The sequence below is a fragment of the Heptranchias perlo genome, chromosome 31, assembly GCF_035084215.1.
Source record: "Heptranchias perlo isolate sHepPer1 chromosome 31, sHepPer1.hap1, whole genome shotgun sequence".
Classification (NCBI taxonomy): domain Eukaryota; kingdom Metazoa; phylum Chordata; class Chondrichthyes; order Hexanchiformes; family Hexanchidae; genus Heptranchias; species Heptranchias perlo.
The window spans coordinates 28815873-28834105 of NC_090355.1; positions in this window are offsets into that span (position 1 = coordinate 28815873).

The window sequence follows — 18233 nt, forward strand, 5'->3', positions numbered from 1 at the left end:
AATAAAAAGTTGAAAACGCGTAAATATATCCTAGTATGCAAGGGAGTCTTTCTTTCCAATTTGGTTCAATGGCTCAAAGCGGCAAGCGGCTGTTCCTCGCCTTTCTAATGGAAAATGGCTACAAGATCGCGAGGACAATAGACTTCTGCAAATGTTTTTCAATAGATTAAACTCACTGAGTGGGCATATTTTAAGAAATAGTGCACAGAACCTGAATGCAAGTGCGGGATGAAAGCGGAGTTGGGATTAATGGGTGGCGACGTGCCTTATTTGTTAGGATCAAATTTAATTAGCCCTGTACGACCCTCGACAGACAAAAGACCCTCAATATGTATCCAATTTGAAGCTCATTTTGTGGAGGTTTCTGTGCAACAGGCTTCATAAAAGTCAAAGGGAGGAAGGAGCTGCAAAAAAAACAATAAGGAGTTTGGGAAGGCAGGTGACTCACACGCGTAAAGAGTGTCCTTTGGCACATACTGAACGATAGAGACTGGACCTGGGCTGTTTCCCCTCAGGTTTTTTTTCTATATCTCTCTCTTGTAAAAACAGATGAAGATCGACATGTGAAAGGACTAAAAAAAAGCAGAAAAGGATCGAAGCAGCTTGTATTGAACAGCCATTCTCAAAGCTGACAGCACTTGGGGATGGAGGGCTGTGGGAATATCGGCAACTGCTTCCCTGGTTAGGTACACGCAACGTTTACCCACAATAAAAGGTTATTATTGAAATATAACAAGGGGATGTTTCAATGGGAAATGGCTATATAAGCGACTGCATCGGCTGGAGACAGGCAGCGGGTGAATTAGAGACAAGGAGAGAGAGAGAGAGGGAAAAGTCACAGGGACAGAGGGGGCAGATAGAGGGAGGTAGAGAGATTTAAAAGTGACTGAGGTAGAGAAGGTGAGACGGAGAAAGACAGCGAAACCGAAAGAGGCAGAGGGACAGAGGGAAGAGACAGGTAGACGGAGAGAGATGGTAGGAGAAAGATAAAAGGGAGGAAGAAAAGGAGAGAAGGAATGACATAAATGGGGAGATACAAGAGACAGAATAGATAGATAGATGCTTGATTACAAAATTGGTGCTATTACTGGCCCCACTTTAACACCGACATCAGCGCATTTCCAGTAGAGCCGAACAGCCAGGCAATGTCAGCTCCTATTTCTGGATGTGTATCTTTGTGAGTATTGTAGCCGCTTCCAGTGAAGCCCAGTCCACCTGGCCCGTGTCGAGCCCCTCGGGGAGATTGCTGTCTCCAACACTCATCTGGAGACAAGTGGAAACAGTTGTGGAGTCGCGTGTACTGCGTGTACCTGTAGAGCCCCTTCACTCCTCCAATTTAGACTCCCATTTACTCAGCAATATTTGCTGCTCCGTTTTGAAATCATTTCGATTTTAATTCAGTTTTGCATCAGTAAACCGACCCTTCGGAAAACTCACCAACGTCATTCAATTGTGGGAAAGGGATTCATTCGATAGCAATCGGTTTATTTCACGTTCTTACACATACGTGTTGGGAGGGCGAACACCAAGGGTGGGTTAATCGATACCCGCTGTGTTTAACCGATACCCGGTGGGTTTAACCGATAATCTGCGAGTTTACCGATACCCAATGAGTTTACCGATACCCAGTGAGTTTAACCGATAATCGGCGAGTTAACCGATACCCGCTGAGTTAACCGATACCCGCTGAGTTTACTCCTCTCAGGTCTCTTGAGTATGTTATTGCTCTGGTGGCTGGGATCGGGTGTTTGAGGCCGGATTAAGCGGAATTCCCAACCAGGAGCTCCCCCCCTCTAGACTCAGACTTATAACAAGGTTACAAAATATTCTTATCCGGATCTTTTACATTAAACCCAACAATCCAAACCAGCGAATCCCCGGTAAAAGACACATTCCAGAATTCGATGGCGCTGTTGAAGCAGCGCAGTCCTGGCAGGTTAACGGCATTGGCCAGAAAAGGTGGTTAGACCAGAAGACAAGACACCACGGAGGATACGGAGTTATATTATTTGAATTTACAAGCAATTTAAAGCAGTGGGAATCGTGGCCCAGGTTCCCCAGTCCAATGTTAAAATATTTTGATACAGTATCACACACCTGCACCATAAATGAAACACATTATCCTGAGTTTTTTTGCCGCTGTGTATCTGCCAGGTTGTTTTATGATATATATAAAGAGAGTATAATTTTATAGCACCTTTCACATCCTGTCTAACCTGCCCGCCTGTTATTTGCTGCAGACGCTTTTTCTCCTGTCCAAATGCGCGCACTGAATGTGGTCACTGAAGGGGGTGTCTGGCTCTTCAGGATGAGCGAAGTGAAAAGGCGATGACAATAATGTTTGGAGATGAGACTCCAACACACAATCTAAGCGGACAATGCAGGGCAGTACTGAGGGGGGAGGATTCTGTCCTTGGATAAGACATTAAACCGAGACACCACTTGGTTCTGGTGGTTCAAGTGAAAGTTAAAGAGTACGGTGTTCTCTCCTGACGTTCTGACCAACATTCCTCCCTCAACTAACAGATTAACTGGTCAGTCACCTCATTGCTGCTTGTGGGATCTTGCTGTGTGCATTATGGCTACCCATTGGCCTAGGTAACAATGACTGAATTTCATAGCAGTTCGTTGTGTGTGAGGCCCGTTGGCATGTTTCTGATATAAGGCTCTGTGTCAATCATAGAATCATAGAAGTTACAACATGGAAACAGGCCCTTCGGCCCAACATGTTCATGACGCCCAGTTTATACCACTAAGCCAGTCCCAATTGCCTGCACTTGGCCCATATCCCTCTATACCCATCTTACTCATGTAACTGTCCAAATGCTTTTTAAAAGACAAAATTGTACCCGCCTCTACTACTGCCTCCGGCAGCTCGTTCCAGACACTCACCACCCTTTGAGTGAAAAAATTGCCCCTCTGAACCCTTTTGTATCTCTCCCCTCTCACCTTAAATCTATGCCCCCTCGTTATAGACTCCCCTACCTTTGGGAAAAGATTTTGACTATCTACCTTATCTATGCCCCTCATTATTTTATAGACTTCTATAAGATCACCCCTTAACCTCCTACTCTCCAGGGAAAAAAGTCCCAGTCTATCTAACCTCTCCCTATAAGTCAAACCATCAAGTCCCGGTAGCATCCTAGTAAATCTTTTCTGCACTCTTTCTAGTTTAATAATATCCTTTCTATAATAGGGTGACCAGAACTGTACACAGTATTCCAAGTGTGGCCTTACTAATGTCTTGTACAACTGCAACAAGACATCCCAACTCCTGTATTCAATGTTCTGACCAATGAAACCAAGCATGCCGAATGCCTTCTTCACCACCCTATCCACCTGTGACTCCACTTTCAAGGAGCTATGAACCTGTACTCCTAGATCTCTTTGTTCTATAACTCTCCCCAACGCCCTACCATTAACGGAGTAGGTCCTGGCCCGATTCGATCTACCAAAATGCATCACCTCACATTTATCTAAATTAAACTCCATCTGCCATTCATCGGCCCACTGGCCCAATTTATCAAGATCCCGTTGCATACATCAATGAAGCTGCGTACATCACAAGACCGATACAAAGGGAATACTTTTTTTTGGAGGAGGGGGAAATATCTCAGAATACAGCAGAAAATAGAATTTAGTACAAATTAGACGAAGATCAGGGTGGGGAGTGACCCAGCAGGCACTAATCCGGGCACCCTCCTCCACACTGTGTTCCACTGCCCCATCCTCACTCTGCTCCACTATCCTGGGCCTTACTGCACTCCATTCCCTGGAGCCCCCCCTCAACATTGTGCTCCACTTCAAATCACATAGAATGAACAGCACAGAAACAGACCCCATTCGACCCAACTGGTCTATCCAGTGTTTATGCTCCACACGTGCCTCCTCCCACCTTACTTCATCTCACCCTATCAGCATATCCTTCTATTCCCTTCACCCTCATGTGTTTATCTAACTTCCCCTTAAATGCATCTATGCTAGTTGCCTCAACTACTCCTTGTGGTAGCGAGTTCCACATTCTAACCACTCTCTGGGTAAAGAAGTTTCTCCTGAATTCACTATTGCATTTATTAGTGACTATCTTATATTTATGGCCCCTAGTTCTGGTCTCCCCTGCTAGTGGAAACATCTTTTCTACGTCTACCCTATCAAGTCCTTACATAATCTTAAAGACCTCTATCAGATCACCCCTCAGCCTTCTCTTTTCCAGAGAAAAGAGCCCCAGCCTACTCAATCTTTCCTGGTAGATATAACCTCTCAGTTCTGGTATCATCCTAGTAAATCATTTTTGCACCTTCTCCAGTTCCTCTATATCTTTTCTATAATATGGAGACCAGAACTGCTCACAGTACTCCAAGTGTGGTCTAACCAAGGTTCTATACAAGTTTAACATAACTTCTCTGCTTTTCAATTCTATCCCTCCAGAAATGAACCCCAGTGCTGGGTTTGCTCTTTTAATGGCCTTGTTAACCTGTGTCATTATTTTTAGTGATTTGTGTCTCTGTACCCCCAGCTCCCTTTACTCCTCCACCTCATTTAGACCCTTATTATCTTTTTGTCTGCTAATTTTTCTCAGTAACCTAAATTTCTTAAGTCAAAATAAAGTTTCAAATAAAATATAACATCAAAAAATGACACATTTCACAATAACATGATTAAATTTACCCATAGAATCGTTTTGGCTCCATTTAGTACCTTAATTATAATTTTTAGTTCTCCCTCTCTCAGAAGCCAAGGTTTGCAGTTGATACTTTCCCCTAGAACTATGAATAAACTGCTATCTGAAGGGAGATTCTGTAATCTGAGTATATGCAGTGTGCACCATTTCTCGGGAATTTGTCAGCCCAACAGGAAGACTATTTCTTTTCAGCTTGTATTTATCTGTTTGATTATTTTTCCAAATTATTTGAAGAAAAGTTTAAAGGCTGAATTTCAAAAGTTTTACTGAAGGAAAGTGAATATGGAGTGTTTTTCTGTCACAGGGAAGTTGTCAGAAAGGGAGAGAAAAACAGAACCAGGCAAAGACCTCTTCCAGCATGACAGACAATGCCGATTGTGCACTTTTTATTTTAGTTTATTTTGGAACTTCAAAACAATCCATTATTTTTCTCAGTAGAAAAATAAAATTCTGGCTTTATGTACAATAATATCTCAGTTTGTGTTTTTGAAAATGATTTGAATGCACTCTGGATGAAAGCAATCAATTTTTTTATTTCAGAAAGCAAGTCAAGCTGAGAGAAAGAGAGAGAGAAAGAAAGACACTGCCCTCTATTTACATTTATAGTGCAAAGCAAATCTCTGTTGGCAGAAGATTTGTTTATGCAGTGGGTGAGTGAAACATTAATTATTTGCTGTTGAATGGCAAAACCTAGAAAGGTGTCAGGTAGTTTTTTTTCATTATCGTCTAATTGACATAAATCATTTTATTAGGTTCATGTCCTAAAAAAATGGTGGAACTTTTAGGTAAAGAATGTTTCCTGAGGCAAATTTGGAGAGAGGTTATAATCGACAGCAAGACTAGACAGAAGATGCTGTTTGTAGCTCGAGCTCCTCCCAGCAATGTTCCAAAAAAGGAAACAGAATTTTTCTGGTTGAAATAAAAAATAATTTCATTAAAGCAGCCGTGTGTTTATTTATTGTTACAGAGAGATAGTGGAATCTTTATATTTATTTAATACTATGGCACTTAGTTATCTAAAGAAAACAGTATCTTTCAGGAACCAATCAAAAATCAATGTCTCTGTGGAGATCTCTTACAGGCTTGTGCTGCCATACTTGGAAGCCCTCTCCCCTTAAATGCTGTCAGACTGGATCTCCTCTGCCCCATGTCTTTCCTCCTGTCAGACTTTATGAATTTAGTGAGTCAAAGCTCACTCCACAGTTCCTGCTCCATAGTGCTGTCAAAGCCCAGGACCTAATGTACTGCTGCTAAAGCCCAGCTCGCACAGTGCTGCTAATCACTAGGCATCTACCTACAAGCTGATATGTCTTGTGTGCTACCTTGCTGTATATTCCGGGATTTAGAAAAGGTAACAGATTTAAAAATATACAGATAAAGGGATATATAATAATAAACGTTATTATGATTTTCACAGAATAATGGACAGTTACAGAAATCAATCCCAAAATACCTGTAAAAGTCCCAGACTAGCATGTAATAAGAACCGAATTTGATTTATTCAGTCTCTGTAAATCAGCAGCTCTAATAATAGATCGTGCATTAAATGGCTCATCATCCCTATTGTTATAAAACATATCCAACTCACCATGAACAATGCCATGAGAGATCCATTATTATTATATAATGATTATACTGTACAGTTATAGAATAGCACTACTATACATAATAACATCATCATTGCGCTGTACAGATTATATAACACTGCTATATCTAATATATTATTATGCTTGTCCTGTCAACCCTTTGCCATTATAAATTTCTGTGTCCACATTTATAATAGGATTTTCCTATGTAAACTTGTTAAGCTGTAATTACATCTTCCCTCTAGTGGAGGCACTGCATTAGCACCACGGCTGGGAAGTGTGACAAGTTACATAGGCAGTTTCCCAGTTTACTTTACAAATGTCGGCACAGGAATTTTTAATGGAAATATAAAAACTTTACATCTGCATGACCTGATCCAATTACCTCTTCCGCCTTCCACCCTCTAAACCTGCTTCGCCTGGTCTTGATTCCCTGTATCTATCGCTATGGGCGATCGACTAGTAATATATTAAAAATTCTTATGGCTGCTTGTGCTCCTTGTCAACCTATTCCATTACAAATTCCTGTTTTGCTATTTAAATATAAATAATAATAGAAACTCAAAGTATATAAAAGGACAAAATGTAAGACCTTAAAAAAACTATTTCTGTGCACCTTGGCCCAATTATCCCCTGGCGTCTAACACTAGCTGCACTTGGTCCTGATTTCATGGCCCCAAAATTCTGACGAGGGGGAGGGAGGGGGAAGGGTAGAAATGAGGTGGATTGATCAATCGGGGGTCAGAATTTGGGGCAGATCCCTGGGATTAAGTCAGGATGATGTCACCCACCCTAAATGCCATCGATTTTGCCTTCGAGTCCGCCCACATAACAAATGCTCGTATTTGACAGGTGTTTCTGTCAGAACCTGAGGACATGGTCAGAAGTAGTTTCTTAGAGGGGAACTGCAAAGGCTAAAATCATCCAAAACTTTTTGTTGCCTTGGTGTTTCTGGAACTTTTTTTTCAGGGCTGCACCTTGGGAGCATCAGGCTTAAAACTGCAGTATTTTGGGAGAGTCCATTTGCATTGAATGTGGAGAATGACATCCAAGGCTTCAGAATGGGATTCCCAATGGGCATTCCTTTGTATGTGCCTTATCTGTTGAAGGGAGAAGAGTAAGATGAGCAAGAGGCTGTCATGGAAGCCTGGAGAATCAGGCAGCATCTGAGAAGAGCCAGACTCTCCTGGAGAAACCCTGCGAGCAGAGGCTACAGATCACGGCGCTTGTTTACCAACATCTCATTACAGTTACGTCTCCAGAGCCTTCATTTTACTCCTCGGGTCTTGGAAGAGCTTTGCTTCCTCTTGCAGGATGAGCTGCAGAGCTCTTCAAGAACAAGGAAAGCGCTCCTAGTGCAGGAGAAAGTAACAACCGCACCTAATTTTTTTGCCAGCAGCTCATTCCAGGGGGCTACTGGCGACGTTTGCCGAGTTAGTCAATATGCAGGGCATTTTTGCCTTGGACAGGTTACAAATGCCTTGTGTGCCAGGGTACCTCAGCTCATCTCATTTGACCGTGGAGCCAGGCAGATGAATGAGCTGGCTATCAATTGTTATGGAATTATAGGTGTAAACTGTGGCTCAGTGGCTGAGTCAGAAAGTTATGGGTTTGAGTCCCACTCCAGGGACTTGAGCATGGAATCGAGGCTGACAGTACAGTAGTGACGGGGTGCTGCTTTTTGGATGAGACGTTAAAGCAAGGCTCCATCCGCCCTCTCAGGTGGATGTAAAAGATCCCATGGCACTATTTCAAAGAACACAGGTAAGTTCTCCCTGGTGTCCTGGCCAATATTTACCCCTCAACCAACATAACATAAAAACAATTATCCAGTCATTATCTCATTGCTATTTGTGGGATCTTGCTGTGTGCAAATTATTTGTTGCATTTCCTACATTACAACAGTGACTACACTTTAAAAGTACTTAACTGGCTGTAAAGTGCTTTGGGATGTCCTGAGGTCATGAAAGGCGTTATATAAATGCAAGTCTTTCTTCTAGAATCTCAGACATTCCCAGAGTTTTTGGGGTAACCAACTACACACAAACAACACTGCTGTATAGTATGTAATAATAATATGGCTATATGTTATATAGTAATCAGTGTTCTGTTCACATTATACAACACTGCTACATATTAAATAACAGTGCTGTATGTTATATGATGCTCATACTGCTATACAGATTATATGATAGTGTTATATAATCAGACTGCAAACTGAGAGTGAGATTTTCACCAGCATGTATTCGCTGAAATTTTTACCAGTACTATGTTGTAACTGAAAATGATTCCATTTAGAATGGGGAGATCTGCATTTGAATCACTGATCATGGAATCATAGAAAATTTACTGAAGGAGGCCATTTGGTTCATCGTGTCCGCGCCAGCTGAGGAACGAGCCACCCAGCCTAATCCCACTTTCCCGCATTTGGTCCGTAGCCCTGCAGGTCACGGCTCAAATGTTTGCATCCAACTAAACATTTCCCTTCTAAACTCAGATATTAGATTTTGGACAGCGTCCCCTAGCTATATTTTTGGTTACAGTCCCAGTTACACCCAATCTGCTCAAAGGAGCCTCAGAGAGAAAAGAAATAAGAGCAGGGAGGTAATGAGTGTAGCTATTAGTGGTGGTGCTCAGCTAAATGCAGAACTACCTTCCCCTTTAAAAGGCTGCCCTGGAAGAGCTGGCCTGCGTCCGAACTGTTTAAAGGTCAGTTTGCACTTTGTAAAGAAGCTCTATCTGATACACTGCGGTCAATAATTAAATTCTTCTGTCTGAGTGGGTCCTATCGGCTTAGGTTAGGAATGACTGGAGCAAACTTGGTCCAAAATGACTTTGGACAGTGTCAAAGCAGGTCCCAGCGGACATGAGGGTACAGCATCAAACTGTTCACAGTTCAGTACCAATTAAACACTAAACTAGCAACCTCACTCAGACAGAGCACAGATTCAAGTGTTGCTTTATGTCAGGTGGGTAGAGTCGAAATTTATAAAGAAGGGACAAGCTTCCTGGGTCTAATGGCCTTGTTCATAAAAAAATCATGTTCTCATTCTAAATTGAATCCAGAATAATCTCATGAGTTTGTGTCCTGGCAGTGTCAGGAGTCCATTATCTATGTAATTAAAAGTCACACCTCTGCAGCATTACAGCTCCATAATGGTCAAGAATTTGTGATTGGCCCAACTAACCATTACCTGTTGATTGCTTCATATTTAACCAATGGGATAGTGCAGCCAATCCCAAACCAGTTTCATTCACTAGATAGGTAGGAAAGCTTCCCATCAGCAACAAAGAAGCACCACAAACCATTCAATCGAATGATTGATTCTTTTTTCAAACCCAGCAAACTGGAATTAGTAACGACCAGAAAATGAACCATTCAAATTGCTCAAATCATTCCTTTGTACTGTTTTCAGATGCCATCTTCTGCATCGTTCACTTCAGTGTATAAGCTGAAATTAACATTTACTCCAGAGCTGAATCCACACCAGAGTATAATTTGTTACGGAAGCAGTCAGTGTGTGCTCAGGCACTCGTGTAAACAAACACTTGGAAACATTTCCCATTCTACGTCAACAGTAGAGGTGCCAGGACAAAATGTTGAAACCTTACATTAACTTCATGCTCCAGAGTCCAAGGCTTGTGCACACACCACAGCAGTGTGTTGTCTACAAGCAGCAAGAGCTACTGTCTTCAGATGGTCCTGTGGGTAAGAAACTGTGTGGTATGGTGCTGTGCAATACAGACCAGAAGGTTAGGGTCCATCTCTGGTCTGTGTTGAGTTAGTCAGCCGAGGCAGCATTGGGCATATGGCTCAGTATCCCTGAGCAAACAGGGAGGGGGGTAGGGAGAGGGGAGGATTTAAATTGGCCTGATCACTGCCAAGTAACTCCTGCTGGAACTGCACGAGGTGGACATCTGTGGAGGGCAGGATCACGGTTGACTGTGATGCCCTACATAGCAACATACATGGCCTTGGTTCACACATAGGTGTGTACTGGAAATTGTCTGTTGCGTTTTCTACATTACAACAGAGACTACCCGTCAAAAAGTACTTAATTGGTTGTAAAGTGCTTTGGGACGTCCTAAGGTCGTGAAAGATGCTATATAAATGCAAATTCTTTCTTTAAACATCACCACTTAAAACTATACGATTCAGAATTCAATAAGCTTAGTAATAAATAAAGAATAAAAATAAAACCTGATGCTGGATTCCCAACAGAATGGATTTGAGATAAATATTTGATTCAACATGACCCCCCTCAGATTAAAGATGGAATCCAAGCCTTGGGGCTCATTTTAAAAAGCAATTACAAAGATTTATTATAATACTTTTGTTTTTCTGTTACATTTAAAAGAAAAATGAGTGGCTGCCTCGATAGCTGAGTTGGTTACGTTTACTGCCCAATGTGTATTGAACTATATGGACAGGATGGTCCTGGGTTCATTTCATAATCTCTGCTGAGTTAGCTGACTTCAGCTGGCAGCGGTGCTACAATTTGCCTCAGCACCCACAGACCAAGGAGGTTGGAGGGCAGGAACTCAGACAGGGTTCCCACTGCTTGCTTCTTGCTTCACACTTGAAGAATAATCATTTGGATAAGTTACCAGAGGGCAGCTATGGAAAGACCCACGAGAGAAGAAAAGTAGAGGACAAAAAGAGTTACTGAGCCTGACCACGAAAGAAAGGACTTCCATTTATAGAGCGCCTTTCACGGCCTCAGGACATCCCAAAGCACTTTACAACCACTGAAGTACTTTTTTTTGGAAGTGTAGTCACTGTTGTAATGTAGGGAGCTGAATGAACCTTAGTACAGATATGAACATAAACCCAGGGATGATTCATCACCAACTTTATGTTATTGGGCTCAGTAACCCTTTCATGTCAGTACTCCTGACGATGCAATCAGCGCTCACAGTTTAAAGAAGAATATTTTAGCAACTGGTCTGAACTTGAGAGTTGAACTATTTGATCTCAGCAGGTGTTGGTAGGAGTTCTATAATTGGCTTCAATTGTCCCTAGGATGGAAAGGGGAAAAACCTGCTCCTGATCGTCAACAGTGATCACCACTGAAAAGTGCACACGAATGGAGAGAACTGAGCTCGGCTTTGATGCCCCAAGCAGTAGAAAGCCGGCCAACACTCACTATTTAGGCTTACGCACAAAGAATGGTTATTGGTGCAAGATAGCAGAAGAGAGCTGAGGAATGATACCGCAGCACAACCTAGCACCTTCAGGAGAGGGAGAAAACGGAAAAGATGGAGGAAGGGAGAGGGGGATGGGGGAAGTCATAAAAATTGCTTTTTTATTTTACTGGAACATGCTGTGAAAATCCCTCCACCGCCCGATCGCAAGAGGAAGACAGCTCTGCAGACAGCCCCAAACTGGCGTGGTATCACCTCAACACCAGCTGATCTTAAGTAACAATTGAATGGACACAAGTAATCATGCGGTAAGCACAGGTTGGAGGCGCCAAGAAGACGACCCTGGCTGACAGCACAGAGAAAAGGAAAGGCTGGGCGGCTGGCACCTGCAGCAGGCCACTGACCGCGTCTCAAGACACATCCAATCAAAAGGAGATAAGCATCTCTTTCATGTTACAATCGGATTTCCTTCTAGTAAGAGACCCTCCGGATAATCGGATCACCAGTCAGTGCAATTGTTACACTCATTGCCAAGGCTTCAAGGAAGAAATTACACGTGGATTATTAAGTACTGCTGGTTATTTGAAACTTATTAATGACACAAGGTCAGTCATTCCACAGAGCGACTGAGGCCTCTCTTCCTCCACACATAGCAACAGCTGGTAAAAATCCAAATGGAAAATACCATGCTGCTTGCATTTTATTTTATTGGACAGTTGGTCGACCTTGAGAACTGACACCTAACCTTTTGAATACTGAAGCCAGATAAACACCAAGAATTTATTTTTTTGGGCAAGTAACCAGATTGTGTGGATTATCCAAACTTCTTGTACTTTGTCTTAAAGGAGCGGTGTTTCTGGGAGAATCACTCGGTTTCTACTACCAATAATTCCAACAACGAAAAGGTAATTCACTGCCCCCCCCCCTCCCCTCCCACCACCGTCTCTCCTGAAGGCGGATTCATGCTGCCATTTGGTTCTAAAGGTTCCCCATGTGGTCAATCTTCAAGTTTGAGCCTGGACAGTGAATGTTGGCTGGGTATTTGCCAGGGGGCAGAAAGGGGCATCGTTGTCAAGCCTGATAATGTCTTCCTCAGATATCCCCACCCCCACCACCCCAACCAAAACAAGATTTTTAAGCATGGGTCCCCAACAACGATTAGAAGTGTGAACCCTGGCTGATTCTCCCCTACTCCCCCTCCCTAGCCCAGGGATTCTGACGATAATTGTAGCACGCTTAGTGCCACCCTGGCAGAGATCAGTTAACTCAGATGAGCACCAAAAGTTCTTTCTGAAATAAAAACAGAAAATGCTGGAAACACTCAGCAGGTCAGGCAGCATCTGTGGAGAGAGAACAGAGTTAACATTTCAGGTCAATGACCTTTCATCAGAACTGGAAGAAATGAGAGATTTAACAGTTTAGAAGCAAGTAGAGAGCCAGGGAAAAGGGATGGGGGCGGGGGGATATAACTCTTGTATTCAAATAGCACCTTATGTCATTAAAATATGTTAAAATGCTTCATATAAACATCTTTCAGAGTGCAGTGGCTTATGTGGGCAAATACAACATCCATTCTGTGCCAGCAACATGAATGGTGGCCAGGCCACTGGGAGAAACTCCCTGCTGTTCAAATACTGCCATGGGATATTCACAGCCACCTGAAAGGACAGATGAGATATGGATTAAGGTCTCATCTCTGACAATGCAGCACTCCCTCAATGCTATTAAGGAGTGCCAACTTAAATTATGTGCGCAAGTGCCACAATCTTCTGATCCAAAGGTGAGAGTGCTACCAATTGAGCCAAGCTGTTCTGCCTATATCTTGTTATGGAACCTAACAAGCAAAAACAACAGCCTTGTTCCATTCAGGTAGCGAATGGGGCAACGGCATAAAATGTAAACATGTACACCGAGGATTTTACACATACAACAAAATCAATTTGAGGACAGGTATAAGAGGAGAAAAAACAATTCACAAACTTATTGTATCAAGAAACTACCAATATCTATTCTTGAACTGCAGCCACAATCATTATTCTTCTGCTAAGCAACGTACCTCAGACCATTGCCCATTGGTTTCCACAGCTAATTCAGGAGCTGCTGTGTTCTTGTAGCTAGACACCTGCATGGTGGAAAGTTCTGAAGATGCCTTTATGGATAGGAAAATCTCAATTAATCCACAATGCTCTTAAAAACTTGTACATGAGCACCAAAAATAGTTTAGAGATTGGAGAAAAACCATCAGTGCTGGTCAGGTTGGTGGGCTCGAAGAGCTCCCACTCTTTTTGGGGTTGCAGGGGTTGACCTGTATCAACCTGTGCGATACCACATCCCCAAAGGGGAAAGAGCAGTCAAAACTATAGAACTTCTGCACTGTCAGAGACTCCGAACAGTAATACTAATTGCAAGAACTACAGCATTAGTATGGACCAGCAGAACAGCATCACATCTAGTCCCTACCCAGGCACTACCGCTATAACCTTGGTCTAGGAGAGTTTGGCATTTTGAGGCATATTTGGCACATTTTTAAGTGCTGCTGCCTTGGCAATGATCAAAATCTTGAAATTGATGCCGAGTACTTAGAAAGGCTTCTCTGTTTTGTCTGCCACAAAAGGATGTAGCACCTTTATCAAGGTAATTAACTATCTTGACCTGGCTATTGCTTCTCATTTCTAGAGTTGCCTATGTAAGAGCAGTGACTGCACTTCAAGAGTAATCCATTGATTGTAAAACACTTTGAGAATGTCCTGAGAATGTGATAAGGTTTTATATAATTGCAAGATGTTATTGGGAGATTCAGCCATTTTAGTTGCAATAAGATTACTAAGTTTGCCTTCCAGAAAAGCTTTACTAGATTTTGTAGGTCACAAGGCCAGTGAGTCGTAGAGGTGGTAAAGTTTAGTATTGTTGCCATATATATGAAAGGTGACCCTATGCTATGGATAATATTGCCAAGGGGCAACATACAGATGAAGAGTTGGGCAGTTAAGTTTCAGAACCTGGGGGGTGTCGGAGATCGGACTGCATTCAGAAAAGGTGGAGGGATTGAGGGTAGGTTTATCAAGAAGTAGTGTGATTACAGCAGTTTTAAAAGGGCTAATCAGGGGGAGGGGAAGAAGAAAATGTGCTGAGGCGAGGGAGCAGTTGGCAATTCACTAGTAGGTCATGGAAGGTAATTGACTTGTCAGGAGCTGAGTTGGGAACAAGGTGAAGTGACCAGGCAGAGTTGTAGATGAATCTGGTGAGATCTGGGGCGGAGACAGGGAGAAGCTATAAAGTCAGGGGGTAATTAGGGAGGAGAGTGAGAGAGATTGGAGGAGGTTGAGGCAGATAATTAGATAGCCTCAATTTTGCAGACAAAAAAAAATCATCAGCTCTTCATGTAAGGCTGGAGAGAGCAGGGGGGCGAGCTCAAGAGGATACTGACAAGTGGAAGAGGAGTTTGGGATCACATTTGCCTCCAGGATAATACTGGATAGGAAAAGGATTCCTGCAGAGAGATAGAGCTAAAATCTGAAATTGGCATTAAATCAGAGGGTAGCTGACTGCTTGTTGTAACACTATGTCATAGACCAGGGTTCCAGGCTGGTGTCTGGCTGATGCTGAGTCAGCTATTCTCAACCTGAGGAGTAGTCAATTTCTAATTGGCCTCAGCACTACTGGAGTAGGGAGAAGTAGGGGAGTGAGGGGAACGTGTCCCTGTACCTCATCGCTATCCAGTGACCCCTGCTGGAAATGCACAGGGACATCAGATTGCGACAGGATTGGGCTCAGCTGCAATGGCCACCACAGTTGATAAACCTGCCAATACTCATATCCTAAATGGCTACTAGGGAAGAGGTAGTAGAGAGATGGCTTGTGCCTATGCAACAGTACCCAAATCTGAGCAAATACTTTGGGAAGGGAAAAATAAATGTGGTGGGGGAAATCAAAAGCTCAGTCATCTTGTACTACTATTGCATGTCTTCCAGTGTTGGAAAAGTAGTGCCATCAGGGAAGCCCCTGGAGGAAAAAGGAGAGTAAAAGAGCAGAGAGGATGTGGGCTACAGGCACAAAACTGCACATACATTGGCTCAGGGGCTAGAATTGGTTTGGGAAAGTGGGGCGGGAAGAGACTTCACATTGGTGCAGCACAAGGCTCCCTTCTGAAGTTGGGATTAAATCAGAGCTGGATTTTTTACATCTGGTGAGACTTGGGAATACTTAATACCGACACGGTGTAAAATATTCCATTCTCCCAAACCAATAGCCCTGATCTTGAGTACAAAAATCTGCCCCAAAAGTTATAAATTGCAACATGACAACTTAATTTACTGAAATTACATCAAGATGGTGTAAGCTTTGCTGTACAATATTCCAACTTCTTGGAGGGGCTGTAATTCTAATCACTGACATATATTCAAAGTACCTAGGCACGCAAAACCTACCAATAATCCGCCCAAATGAGGGAGATATCCCTATGTCATCAGAAACACTTCAAGAGACTCAATCTAACATATCCCTGAAGCCAATCACCCCTCCAAGAACAGCAACAACCTCTCTAGTTCATTTAGAAAAAGTAAGTCAATTAGGAAATATTTTGTTCCATTCCCTCTATTCAATGTTCGATGAATCAATGTGCAGCTGTATTTTGAAAGCTGAAGAGGACACTTGGCACTCAGTGGGTTTCTGCAGGTAACAAGGCCTACCAGAAATGAACGCCAGGAGTTCATGGCTCATGAAGCTGATGCACGCTGGGATCAGAGGGCTTGGAGCGATTGTGCTGGGATACCAATGAACTTAGCTGTCTCCCTAGCCTCCGGTACACTCCAAAAACCCCAGGCTCAGATGATGATTTGAGATTTTGCAAACATGAGTTTCAGGTCATCACAGGACTGGGAGAGAGTCCTCATTAATAAAGCTGGTGAAGCTTCATAGTAAGATGCAGGTTCACAGCCATGATCCTCTACTCACTGAACTCCAGATCCTTTCTCTGCTTTTGTGGTGGGGGAAATTCAGGCCACATACAAGCAACCAGCCTCAGAAACAGATGGAAAAATACTTCAACAGGGGCAAAATGACAATTCAACTTTTTTTAAAAAAATTAAATTTGAGATAGATGGTGAGAATCAGTCTTTGAGGAACATTTGTACAGCACAGATTCAGACATTCAAATTACCTACTACCCACTGTGGCTCAAATAACTAAGAAAATAGATGATTGCTGTTCTGATAATTGTAGATATTCAAACTAGGGGAAAAAAGCTGGTTGAATAAGTGATCCTCTGCCAACCTCTCCTCTCCACCCCACACTCCTGTTGCAACCTCTCAGTGAATCCATCGTCCAGTACTATGCAATGCTTGAGTATACATTTTTCGCTGTGCAGTTTTATTTTATTGATACTATTGTCTGATTCTCTGAAATTTTCTCATTCCTCCTGAACTCTAAATGCACTGCCCGTTCCCCTCTCTCCCCCTCTCACTGTCCGTTCCCCCCCTCTCCCCCTATCCATTCCCCTTCTTTCTCCCCATCCTCACTGTCCGTTCCCTCTCTCTCGCCCCATCCTCACTGTCCGTTCCCCCTCTCTTTCCCCCCCCCAACCTCACTGTCCGTTCCCTCTCTACCCCCCAACCTCACTGTCCGTTCCCTCTCTACCCCCCAACCTCACTGTCCGTTCCCTCTCTACCCCCCAACCTCACTGTCCGTTCCCTCTCTACCCCCCAACCTCACTGTCCGTTCCCCCTCTCTACCCCCCAACCTCACTGTCCGTTCCCCCTCTCTACCCCCCAACCTCACTGTCCGTTCCCCCTCTCTACCCCCCAACCTCACTGTCCGTTCCCCCTCTCTACCCCCCCCTCACTGTCCGTTCCCCCCCTCTACCCCCCAACCTCACTGTCCGTTCCCCCCCTCTACCCCCCCAACCTCACTGTCCGTTCCCCCCCTCTACCCCCCCAACCTCACTGTCCGTTCCCCCCCTCTACCCCCCCAACCTCACTGTCCGTTCCCCCCCTCTACCCCCCAACCTCACTGTCCGTTCCCCCTCTCCCCCATCCTCACTGTCCGCTCCCCCTCTTTCCCCCCATCCTCACTGTCCATTCCCCCTCTTTCCCCCCATCCTCACTGTCCGTTCCCTCTCTCTCTCCCCATCCTCACTGTCCATTCCCCCCCTCTCTCCCCCCCCCCCCCATCATCACTGTCCATTTCCCCCCCCCCTCTCTCTCTCCCCATCCTCACTATCCGTTCCCCCCCCTCTCTCCCCATCCTCACTCTGTTAAAATCAAAGTTATTATACATTTATTGCTATGGATTGACTTGCTGGCAAAACAGCCAAGTATGCAGTGTGGGACTGGAGTCACATGTAGGCCAGACCAGGCACAGGTGGCAGTTTCCCTTCCTTGAACATTAGTAAACCAATTGTGATATTAAAGACAAAATAGCAGCTTTCATGGTCATTTTTTAATCTGGTGCTAGCCCACAAATTACCAGATTTTTTGAATTGAATTTTACAACTTGCCATTGTGTGATCTGAAATTGCGACTTCTGGGTCGCTAATCCAGTACAATAACCACTACATTGCCCTAATCCAATTACACCAACTCCTACTGTAACTCATTCTCTCTCAAGACCTCAAAATTAACTCCTTAACTCCATGATATCTTCCTCCTACAAGCCATCAAAAGCCAAGCATGGCATCACCTAATCACTATGTCTTGATTCGTTCCATCCTTTCTTCTACCATTTCTAACCCTGGTGGTGTTCTGCATTAAGGATTTTGGCCCTTTTCCAAGGGCTCCTCAATAAAAACAAAATCTGACAGATTTCAATGTAGGAGTGGCGAGAAG